This window comes from Mobula birostris, chromosome 2, assembly GCF_030028105.1.
Source record: "Mobula birostris isolate sMobBir1 chromosome 2, sMobBir1.hap1, whole genome shotgun sequence".
Lineage (NCBI taxonomy): Eukaryota > Metazoa > Chordata > Chondrichthyes > Myliobatiformes > Myliobatidae > Mobula > Mobula birostris.
In genome coordinates this window covers 2,499,848-2,512,525 of record NC_092371.1, presented here as the reverse complement: position 1 = coordinate 2,512,525, position 12,678 = coordinate 2,499,848, and the positions used below count along the sequence as shown (strand labels likewise).

At 46.0% G+C, this 12,678-nt stretch overlaps 2 non-coding genes across 2 annotated transcripts; both read right to left on the bottom strand.

Moving 5' to 3' along the window:
• Window positions 1-5,269: 5,269 nt before the first annotated feature.
• Window positions 5,270-5,341, bottom strand: trnaw-cca (transfer RNA tryptophan (anticodon CCA)). The gene has a single exon. It is a non-coding gene; the product is annotated as a tRNA-Trp (tRNA).
• Window positions 5,342-10,885: 5,544 nt separating this feature from the next.
• On the bottom strand, window positions 10,886-10,957 carry trnaw-cca (transfer RNA tryptophan (anticodon CCA)). Its single transcript has one exon. It is a non-coding gene; the product is annotated as a tRNA-Trp (tRNA).
• Between the last annotated feature and the right edge of the window lie 1,721 nt (window positions 10,958-12,678).

Genomic DNA, 12,678 nt, shown 5'->3' with positions numbered 1-12,678 from the left:
ACATTCCCCATCGTTTTACCTGTTCCAGGTATAGGCAGCTAAGAACGCAGCTCGACGACGGGATGGGGAAGTCTGAAGGGGTCACATCCCTTTGACTGCTATTTACGCAGGCATAGTTGGGGAACTCTGGGAACTGCAGTCAAGTTCGATGCCGATTTGGAGAAAGAGATTGTCAGGGCAGGGAGACAGTAGCTCACAAATCCCAAATCTCATCACGTTATATTAGCGATTGATTGAAAAGTAAACTGTGGTCACTATCATCAAAGAGGAAGTCATGATGTAGCACAGCAGGAGCACATTGATAAGGACGCAGATTCTGTTTCTTCTCTGTTCTATTCACTGAGCAATGTGAACATAGGTAAGCACCAAGGAGGGCTTCCCACAGTTCCCACAGACCAGGCACACTCCGCAGAGGGAACGTCTCATAGATGACCGAGTACTGTCCCTCAGGCAGTGCATCGGACTCTCAGACACTCGATCCCGACAGCGACATATTTCCCACAGGACCATTTCTGCGACAGTGTGTGTCTCCAGTATGAAAGACCCCACAGAAGCTCAGATCCCCTCCGCTCTGACAGAGCAGAATATCTACAGGGTGAGAATTCTGATAGTCAAAGCCGCCTTAGTGAAGATCTTCCGACACTGCTTCTGCATGGATCTCAGAAAATGATTCAAAGATTAAACATGTTCATTTCAAGATAAAAAGAATATATGCATTATGCCTACTTTGAATATTTTTAGAGAAGATAACACATTGCTGTCAATAAAAATAATCTTTCGTATAACAAGCTCCAGGTTCATATGAGATCCCTTCCAGCTTGTCTTTGAATCTGCTTTACAGGACATACCTTCTAAGATCTTTTCCATTGGATAGCATAGAGGTGGATAGGAATTTTCGGATCGACAGTCATCACCGTCTATGGGAGAGAGAGGGAAACAACCTACAGTATCGTTTCCTAAGCAGAATCTAATTAAGGGCTAGTGGCGCTTTCCTACCCTCCTTCGACGTCAATGAGGACAGTCGGAAAAGATAAATGCCTCCAAATTTTATCGAGCGGCGTTTCCTCGTGTGTGCTTTTTGATATTAAAGGATGCCTGTCAATATAGCCATCCCAATTTTTCTTCTACATGTAAGGGGTGTCTTCTTTTATGTTAACTGCGTAGTCTAATTAAAATGGCATCTTTGTTATGTTATAATTGAAATCGCTTCTTTGTTATGTTAACTGCTGAGAAAGTCCTCCCGCTAGTAGTTTGTTTGGATTATGTTACTGATAAGAGGGTGTTACGAACCAATTGGGATAGTTGCTATGGTTTCTGTCTGTCTGTAAGATATTCTGACGCGCGGGTTTTTTGGGGAGAAGGCGGGAGAACGGAACAGAAGATGGACCAGGTGCTGTGAGTCCGCTAACGGGGTCGGACCCCGAGTAGGAGTCCGAGGTCCGGGGTGTTCGGCGAGGACCGGAGACTGAGATGGACTCGTGTAGAGCGTCTGGTCGACCACCGTTGTTGGTCCCTGACGGCAGGTCGAGGTGGTCCGAGGGGTTGCAGGGTGAAGAAGGAGGGTTCCGAGCTCCAACTGTTTGTGCACGAAGAGATTGAAGTTTGATAAGTGTGGCGCCTTTTATTTTCATTTTATATTTTATTCTCTATTAATTATATAGTTCCGGTAACATCTATAAACTGTAAATCATTTAATCGTATCTGGTGTATTGTCTGTTATTTGGGCGGGGTGGGGTACATCACACAGCATCCACACAAACTATTACCCAGTTTGGCGGGGCCGAGGGTTGTTTTCCTAGGCGACAGCGAGCTGAGCGACCCTGAGGCCGGCCAGGGGGCCACATATATTTAGGGAGAATGTACAGGAGCTTGAAAGTCCAGACGACCAGTCTTGAGAACAGCTTTCAATTCAGTGCTGTCAGACTACTGAACCAATCACCCGTTTCGCATCCCCTTTCCAGAGGTGCGGCCGCGCATTTGGACTCACTGCCTTTCTCGATTTTCCATTATCGACACGTAAGCATTGTTTTCGCATTACTTCAGATTGAAGTGCAATCTTTGGACAAATCTGTGACTTGCTTTTATTACATTTATTGAAATATTTACCATTGTCTTCTTTGTGAGGATTCTTTCTACCCCGGTATATCAAACAACTAACCAATCTTGACCGAAATCTGAAATTCTTCTGACGATTCACCATAATCCTCAACATAAACTTCCCAATTTACCTGGCTACACATTGAACAACGCATATATCCTTAAAGCCAATTTGACGTGTTGCATTATGAATAAAGCTCTGGACCCGAAGTCTGGGACCAAGATACCTGCAGGGAAGATAAATACTGTGCAAACATGCATTTGGCACAGGAGTTGGTACATCTTTCTTTTCATTCACCCAGTGCAAATTTTGCATTTTTTCAGAACCCGTTCCTCTCTGACGAAGCCTTAAACCATTCCTCGATCTGGTGAAATTGTGAACATTGGAGGGCTCTGTGGGAGGGGAGACTTCGATTGATCTTAGAAAAGGATAAATATTGAGCTAATCGTTTTGGACCGAAGGGCCTGTGCTGTGCTGTCCTGTTCTATGTGCTATGTTACATTGAACAATCTGCTATTCGGCGGGCGGTGGCTTCCATCGGCCTTAGGAAGGAAGATTGAATTGCATTGACTTTATTACTTGCATCCTTCATTCATCTACCTAAGGAGTGAAACACCTTGCCTTATGACTCCGTCTAAATATGAAATTTATAGCAATTTATAATAAATAGCATATACAAAAGGACAATCAATATAACATAGATATACAATTGTATCGGAATGAATTAATCATTTTGATGTCCTGGAGCCTACTGGTCCTGGCATTTATGTTGCGGTACCTTTTTCCGGATGGTCGTAGCTGGATCTGTCACAATGGGGTGCTGGGAACGGACCCAAATGCAAGACAAAGACACTGTAGTACAAGGAACAGGACTTAACTAGAGTAGGGACGTGACAGGACTCAGACCAGCAGCAGGGACAAGAACGCAGACTTGGGCTAGGGAAAGCGGGACCAGGACTAGAAACCATGGACTAGGAGGCAAGGCTTCGACTCCTAGCCCGAGACTGGACAAGAACCCAGAACCTGGGTCTTGCCTCGGGTTCGTACCCCAGAACCAGGCAAGAACATGACATGGCTTCAGGACAGCACATGGCTGCGGTCTAGAGGCCTCAGCTTGGAGACAAGACAAGGCTTGGACTCCGAGCCCAAGACTGGACAAGGACCCAGAACCTCGGTCTTGCCTCGGGCTCGGACCACAGAACCAGGCAAGGACATGACATGGCTGCAGGCTGGGGTCTTGGGTCTTGACCTTGGCTTGGGATCCTCGAGGTTTGGATACTTGAAGCTTGGCTTGGGATGGTCGAGGTTTGTGTTCTTGGATCTTGGCTTGGGGTCCCCGAGGCTTGGGTTCTTAGAGCTTGGCTTTGGGATCCTCGAGACTTGGGTTCTTAGAGCTTTGCTTGGGGTCCTCGAGGCTTGGGTTCTTGGAGCTTGGCTGCGGGGTCCCCGAGGCTTGGGTCCTTGGAGCTTGGCTGCGGGATCCTCGAGGCTTGGGTCCTTGGAGCTTGGCTGCGGGATCTTCGAGGCTTGGGTCCTTGGAGTTTGGCTGCGGGATCGTCGAGGCTTGGGTTCTTGGAGCTCAGAGACAGACTGGGAAACGAACATCAACATCTTAATCCGACACTAACATGAGACAGGACAGAACATAGACATAGAGCCGTGACTTATCCTAAGACAAGCTGGGACTCCACTTCATCTCCACACCAAGGTGGGACAGGTCCCTCCGTCAGGTAACAGCAGAACGGTCAGACTTACCCCACAGAAGCGAGGACAAGACAAGACAGATCCCCCGCAGGGCAACGGCAGAACGGCTTGACTTACTTCACGGAGGCGAGGACAAGACAGACAGATTTCCCCCGCAGGGCAATGACAAAACGGCTTCGCTTACCCCACGGAGGCGAGGACAAGAAGAGACAAACACCAAAGAACAACAGACAGTTCCATTTCTGCTCCAGGGTAGCTCCAATTCTCAGTTCGGCCAGCAACCTCAGCTGGCTACAGAAATAGCTGGATCTCTACCTAGCTCGGAGTGGCTGGCAGCCACTCAGCTGGCCCAGGAAACAGCCAAATCCATACCGCAAAGACCACTCCAACGAGTGGCAACAAGGCTTCATGAAGCAGTGGTCCTCCAACCAGTCCTAGAGATCTCAAATATTTTCACTAGCCTTCCATCAGCAGGTTGCTCCAAGGGGGACTGACAAGACAAACAAGAAGCCCACACTCAACCCCAAGGCTACTTATATTCCAAGCCCAAAGATGGGAATCAGGTGCCTATGATTAACTCACCCAAACGAGGGACAGCTGGAAGACCCGGGGTGCTGAGTCCACGGACCGGACCATGACAGGATCAGTTTGTGGTTGGGGTGATTTGGGTCCCCAATGATCCCACGGGCCCTTTCTCTGTGTACAGTATATGTCGTGAATAGTGGGAAGTTCACATCTACAGATGTGCTGGGCTGTCCGCACCACTCTCTGCAGAGTCCTAGTATTGAGGGAAGTACAGTTCCCATACCAGGCACTGATGCAGCCAGTCAGGATGCTCTCAGTTGTGACCCTGTAGAAAATTCTCAGGATTTGTGGGCCCATACCAAACTTCTTCAATTGTCTGAAGTGAAAATGCGCTGTTGTGGCCTTTTCACCACACAGCTAGTGTGTACAGACCACGTGAGGTCCTCGGTAACGTGGATGCCGAGGAACTAAAAGCTGTTCACCTTCTCAACCCCAGATCCGTTGATGTCAATAGGGGTTAGCCTGACTCCGTTCCTTCTGTAGCCCACAACCAGCTCCTTTGTATTGAGGGAGAGGTTGTTTTCTTGACACCACCGTGACAGGGTGGTGACCTCTTATAACAACGTAGAGACGGTGGGAATGCGGAACGTGCTGGAAATGTAGCTCCTTTCCACCGATGCTGAATGACCTACTGAATGTTTCCACTATTTTCATTTTTTATTTCCAATTCCCAGCAATTGCAGGTTTTGCAGTAAAAGAAAAGACGATTTTGTTTCTCGACGCCATATTTCATTTTCGACACGGCATTACATTGTTAAAATTAGCCACACAGCTCTACTTCCGCCAGCTGTTTCCCGAAGGGTAAAGTGCGTTGATTCCGGAAAGAACAACTGAGCGGACACTCAGCAAACATTTTCATGACAAAATCCGGCGCAGCGCTTGTGACCTCGACGTGATTCGAACACGCAACCTTCTGATCTGGAGTCAGACGCGCTACCATTGCGCCACGAGGTCGGGCGTACTGCCGGATTGAGTGAGGTTCACCGGCCATATAGCATTGATAATTGCAGAAGGTAGCTGTTGTTTATAGTTCACCGGCTCAGTTTGCAGAACTTCAGTTGCCGACCTGCTGTGTTTAAGTTGACGCACCACTACTGAGAATTATTCCTTGTGTGTACATTCCTGCATCCAGGCGTCGTCAGCTCCAAGTGGTACGGAAGCGAACAAGTTGGACAGAAATTCATTATCTGAGACTGTGTAGCAACCTTTCAACAGCTTCTGCTTTACATCAGCTGACTGAAATTGTATATTTCCCTTTCCTCTTTTCTGCCCAGCTGGGTTCCATGGTGTGTATCTTTACATAGCCGTCTTCGTAGTGCCGTTGTCAGGGCCGGACTTTAGGCTGGGCGAGGCTGAGCTGCTGGGGCCAGAGCTGTTAGGGGCCCAAAACTGGTAGTTTTCATCATGGAGGACGAAAAAATTACGAGAGTGGAGCACAGAAAAGAAAAAAGAAACAGCAAGGAGAGGACCGTGAGAAAGAACCGTTAAAAAAGACATTGAAATTGAGAGAATTTTTTAAACCTGTTCTCGATGATGCAGCGGTATCGTCGCTCTTGTCACAATCTGAGACCGGTGGACAAACGGAGACTTGTTCAACAGTTAGCGCTAGCACCAGCGTTAGCACAGGACCACCGCCCTGTAACTGTCAGTACATCTTCGAAACTGGCTTTAGCGACTGGAAACATGCCGCTGAGCGCATAGGAGAGCATGAAAATAGCGAACACCACAGGAAAACGATACTGACCTACGTTACACTAGCGTCTGACAGCGGAAGAATAGATACAGAACTGCAAAAACAGTTCGAGTCAGAGTGTGCCTACTGGACCGACGTATTAAGAAGAGTGGTGGCGGTTGTGAAGTTTTTGGTCGAGAGGGGACTGGCTATCCGAGGCTCCAGTGGCATATTTGGCAGGCCTGATAATGGCATTGACAGGGGCATTCTAGAGGTAATAAGTGAGTTTAACCCGTTTTTGAAGGCTCACATACAGAAATTTGAAAATGCAGGATTAGGCACCCCTTCATATATTTCACCTAAAACACGCGAGGAGCTTTTTGAGCTCACGAGCAATCGTGTATTCAGAGATTGTCAGTGAAGTCAAAATGGCCAAATACTTTTAGAACCATAGAACATTACAGCAAAGAAACAGCCCTTTTCACTCTTCTTGGCTGTGCCGAACCATTTTTCTGCCTAGACCCACTGACCTGCACATGGACCATATCCGTCCATACACCTCTCATCCATGTACCTGTCCAAGTTTTTCTTAAATGTTAAAAGTGAGCCCGCATTTACCACTTCATCTGGCAGCTCATTCCACACTCCCACCACCCTCTGTGTAAAGAAGCCCCCGCCCCATGTTCCCTTTAAACTTTTCCCCCTTCACCTTCACCCATGTCCTCTGGTTTTTTTCTCCCCTAGCCTCAGTGGAAAAAGCCTGCTTGCATTCACTCTATCTGTACCCATCATAATTTTATATACTGTACCTCTATCAAATCTCCCCTCATTCTTCTACGTTCCAGGGACTAAAGTCCTAACCTATTCCACCTTTCTCTGTAACTGAGTTTCTCAAGTCCCGACAACATCCTTGTAAACCTTCCCAGCACGCTTTCAACCTTATTAATATCGTTCCTGTAATTTGGTGACCGAAACTGTATACAATACTCCAAATTCGGCCTCACCAATGCCTTATACAACCTCATCATAAAATTCCAACTCTTATACTCAATACATTGATTTATAAAGGCCAATGTGCCAGAAGCTCTATTTACGACCCTATCTACCTGTGACGCCAATTTTAGGGAATTTTGTATTTGTATTCCCAGATCCCTCTGTTCTACTGCTCTCCTCAGTGCCCTACTATTTATCTTGTATGTTTTACCTTGATTTGTCCTTCCAAAGTGCAATACCTCATTTGTCTGTATTAAACCCCATCTGCCATTTTCCAACCCATTTTTCCAGCTGGTCCAAATCCCTCTGCAAACTTTGAAAACCTTCCTCACTGTCCACTACACTGCCAATCTTTGTATCATTAGCAAATTTGCTGATCCAATTTACCATATTATCATCCAGATCATTGATATAGATGACAAATAACAATGGACCCAGTACTGATCCCTGTGGCACACCACTAGTCACAGGCCTCCACTCAGAGAACTAGACCATAAGACCATAAGACCATAAGACAAAGGAGCAGAAGTCGGCCGTTCGGCCAATCGATTCTGCTCCGCCATTTTATCATGAACTGATTCATTCTCCCATTTAGTCCCACTCCCCCGCCTTCTCACCATAGCCTTTGATGCCCTGGCTACTCAGATACCTATCAATCTCTGCCTTAAATACACCCAATCACTTGGCCTCCACTGCCACCCGTGCCAACAAATTCCATAGATTCACCATCTTCTGGCTAAAAAAATGTCTTCGCATCTCTGTTCTGAATGGGCGCCCTTCAATCCTTAAGTCATGCCCTCTCGTACTAGACTCCCCCATCATGGGAAACAACTTTGCCGCATCCACTCTGTCCATGCCTTTGAACATTCGAAATGTTTCCATGTGGACCCCCCTCATTCTTCTAAACTCCAAGGAATACAGTCCAAGAGCGGACAAACGTCCCTCATATGTTAACCTTCTCATTCCCGGAATCATTCTAGTGAATCTTCTCTGTACCCTCTCCAAGGTCAGCACATCCTTTCTTAAATAAGGAGACCAAAACTGTCCACAATACTCCAAGTGAGGTCTCACCAGCGCCTTATAGAGCCTCAATATCACATCCCTGCTCCTAGTCTCTATTCCTCTAGAAACAAATGCCTACATTACATTCGCCTTTATCACCACCGACTCAACCTGAAGGTTAACCTTAAGGTTATCCTGCACGAGGACTCCCAAGTCCCGTTGCATCTCAGAACTTTGAATTCTCTCCCCACTTAAAGTCTGCCCGTTTATTTCATCTGCCAAAGTGCATAACCATACACTCTCCAACATTTCATTTCATTTGCCACTTCTTTGCCCATTCTTCCAATCTATCCAAGTCTCTCTGCAGACTCTCCGTTTCCTCAGCGCTACCGGCCCCTCCACCTATCTTTGTATCGTCAGCAAACTTAGCCACAAAGCTATCTATTCCATAATCCAAATCGTTGATGTACAATGTAAAAAGAAGCGGCCCCAACACGTACCTCTGTGGAACACCACTGGTAACCGGCAGCCAACCAGAATAGGATCCCTTTATTCCCACTCTCTGTTTCCTGCCAATCAGCCAACGCTCTATCCACATATGTAACTTTCCCGTAATTCCATGGGCTCTTATCTTGTTAAGTAGCCTCATGTGTGGTACCTTGTCAAAGGTCTTCTGAAAATCCAAATATACAACATCCACTGCATCTCCCTTGTCTAGCCTACTTGTTATTTCCTCAAAATATTGTAATAGGTTTGTCAGGCAGGATTTTCCTTTAAGGAAACCATGATAAGTTCTGCCTATCTTGTCATATGCCTCCAGGTACTCCGTAACCTCATCCTTGACAATCGACTCCAACAACTTCCCAATCATCGAGGTCAAGCTAACAGATCTATAATTTCCTTTTTGCTTCCTTGCCCCCTTCTTAAATCGCGGAGTGACATTTGCAATCTTCCAGTCCTCCGGAACCATGCCAGGATCTATCGACTTTAGAAAGATCATCGCTAATGCCTCCTCAATCTCCACAGCTACCTTCAGAACACGAAGGTGCATCCATCTAGTCCAGGAGATTTATCTACCTTTAGACTATTCAGCTTCCTGAGTACTTTCTCTGTCGTAATAGTGACTGTGCACACTTCTCTTCCCTGCGACCCTTGAGTGTCCAGTATACTGCTGATGTCTTTCTCAGTGAAGACTGATGCAAAATACTCGTTCGGTTCCTCCGCCATCTCCTTATCTCCCATTACAATTTCTCCAGCATCATTTTCTATCGGTCCTATATCTACTCTCACCTGCCTTTTACTCTTTATATACTTGAAAAAGCTTTTAGTATCCTCTTTGATATTATTTGCTATCTTCCTTTCATAGTTCATCTTTTCCCTCTTAATGACCCTCTTAGTTTCCTTTTGTAAGCTTTTAAAAACTTCCCAATCCTCTGCCTTCCAACTAATTTTTGCTTCCTTGTATGCTCTCTCCTTTGCCTTAACTTTGGCTTTGACTTCTCTTTTCTTTTCATTCACTCACTGCAAATTTTGCATTTTTTCAGAACCCGTTCCTCTCTGACGAAACTTTAAAACCTTCCTCGATCTGGTCAAAATATGAACATTGGAGGGCTCTGTGGGAGGGGAGACTTCGATTGATCTTAGAATAGGATAATTTTGAGCTAGTCGTTTTGGACCGAAGGGCCTGTGCTGTGCTGTCCTGTTCTATGTGCTATGTTACATTGAAAAATCTGCTATTGGGCAGGCGGAGGCTTCCATCGGCTTTACGAAGGAAGATTGAATTGCATTGACTTTATTACTTGCATCCTTCATCTACCTAAGGAGTAAAATTCTTTGCCTTATGATTCTGTCTAAATATGAAATTTATAGTAATTTATAATAAATAGCATATACAAAAGGACAATCAATATAACATAGATATACAATTGTATCAGCATGAATTAATCAGTGTGATGTCCCGGGGCCTGTTGGTCCTGGCTTTTCTGCTATGGTACTGTTTCCCGGATGGTAGCAGCTGGATCAGTTTGTGGTTGGGGTGACTCTGGTCCCCAATGACCCTTCTGGCCCTTTCTACACACCTGTCTTTGTAAATATCCTGAATAGTGGGAAGTTCACATCTACAGACTGGCTAGCCGCACCACTCTGCAGAGTCCTGCGATTGAGGAAGGTACAGTTCCCATACCCAGGCAGTGATGCAGCCAGTCAGGATGCTCTCAGTTGTGCCCCTGTAGAAAGTTTTTAGGATTTGTGGGCCTATACCAAACTTCTTCAACCGTCTGAGGTGAAAGAAGCGTTGTTGTGCCTTTTTCATCACATAGCCATGTGAGATCCTCGGTGATGTGTCTGCTGAGGAACTTAAAGCTGTTCACCCTCTCCATTGATGTCAATAGGGGTTCGCCTGTCTCCGTTCCTCCTGCAGCCCACAGCCAGCTCCTGTGTTTCTGCGCCGTTGAGGCAGAGGATGTTTTCCTGACACCGCTGTGTCAGGGTGGTGACCTTTCATAATAACGAGGAGACGGTGGGAACGTGGAATGTGCTGAAATGTAGCTCCTTTCCACTGATGCTGAATGACCTACTGAATGTTCCCACCATTATCTTTCTTTATTATTTCAAAATCACAGCAACTGAAGGTTTTGCAATAAAAGAAAAGACGATTTTGTTTCTCGACACAGTATTTAATTTTCGACACGGCATGACATTGTTAAAATTAGCCACACAGCTCCACTTCTGCTAGTTGTTTTCCGAAGGGTAAAGTGCGTCGAAATCCGGAAAGAACAACTGAGCGAACACGCAGCAAACATTTTGGTGACAAAATCCGAAGGCAGCGCATGTGACCTCGACATGATTCGAACACGCAACCTTCTGATCTGGAGTCAGACGCGCTACCATTGCGCCACGAGGTCAGGTGTTCCGCTGGATTGAGTGAGGTTCACCGGCCATATAGCATTGATAATTGCAGAAGGTAGCGGCTGTGTATAGTTCATCGGCTCGGTTTGCAGAAATTTAGTTGCCGGCCTGCTGTGTTTAAGTTGACGCACCCCTACTGAGAATTATTCCATGTGTGTACATTCCTGCATCCAGGCGTCGTCAGCTCCAAGTGGTACGGAAGCGAACAAATTGGACAGAAATTCATTAGCTGAGACTGTGTAGAAACCTTTCAACAGCTTCTGCTACCGATCAGCTGACTGAAATTGCATATTTCCCTTTCATCTTTTACGCCCAACTAGGTTCCATGGTCTGTATCTTTACATAGATGTCTTCGTAGTGTCGTAGTTATCACCTTCCCATTACACGCGAAAGTTTCCAAGTTCCATATTGACCAAGCAGAGGATGTCAGGCTGTTACAACAGGTTCCCGAAGTCTTGCTGCAGAAACATGGGAATACACTTTCAGTTTGAAAACACCCCAACAAACTCTCAAACGACTACGACCATCTGTGGCTGGCCGAAGTACTGGACCAGTGCAAAGCCACGTACATTAATTGTAGAAGTACACAATTAATCTCACTTTGTTCTCATCGTGCCTGAGTCTTAAACACACAGGAAGGAACCCGCAGGACCACGAGCGGGATGTGAAACGTATGATGCAGTTCAGTTGCGGCGGGGTTGTTCGGTTGTTGTCAGTGGAAATGACCGCGTGGTTCACTTTTTTATTGGCACCGCGAATGATTTTTAAAGATATTTTAGCCGTCCTTTCATGCTGGAGAGCTGAACAAACATCTGGCAGTGTGCATTGGATAGAGGATATTCGCGTCCCCTCAAGCGGTACAGAGTATTCGGCGGCCAGTATTTCTGTAGTGCAGTGGTCAGCACGTTCGCCTCACACGCGAAATATTCCTGCTTCGAATGCAAACAGAAGCGTTCCGATTTTTTTGGATTGAATAACAGGAATTGGACAGAACCAGATGTACAGTGGCATGCAAATTTTGGGCACCCCGGTCAAAATTTCTGTTACTGTGAATAGCTAAGCGAGTAAAAGATGAGCTGATTTCCAAAAGGCATAAGGTTAAAGTTGACATTTTTCTTTAATATTTTAAGGAAGAAACCCTTTTTATTCCATCTTTTACAGTTTCAAAATAACAAAAGAGGAAGAGGGCACGAAGCAAAAGTTTGGGCGCCCTGCACGGCAATACTTAGTAACACTCCCTCTGGCAAGTATCACAGCTTGTAAACGCTTTTTGCAGCCAGCTAAGAGTCTTTCAATTCTTGTTTGGGGGATTTTCGCCCACTCTTCCTTGCAAAAAGCTTCTAGTTCTGTGAGATTCTTGGGCCGTCTTGCATACACTGCTCTTTTGAGGTCTATCCACAGATTCTCGATGATGTTTAGGTCGGGGGACTGTCAGGGCCATGGCAAAACCTTCAGCTTGCGCCTTTTGAGGTAGTCCATGGTGGATTTTGAGGTGTGTTTAGCATCATTATCCTGTTGTAGAAGCCATCCTCTTTTCATCTTCAGCTTTTTTTACAGACGGTGTGATGTTTGCTTCCAAAATTTGCTGGTATTTAATTGAATTCATTCTTCCCTCTACCAGTAAATGTTCCCCGTGCCACTGGCTGCAATACAAGCCCAAAGCATGATCGATCCACCCCCGTGCTTAACAGTTGGAGAGGTGTTCCTTCCATGAAAT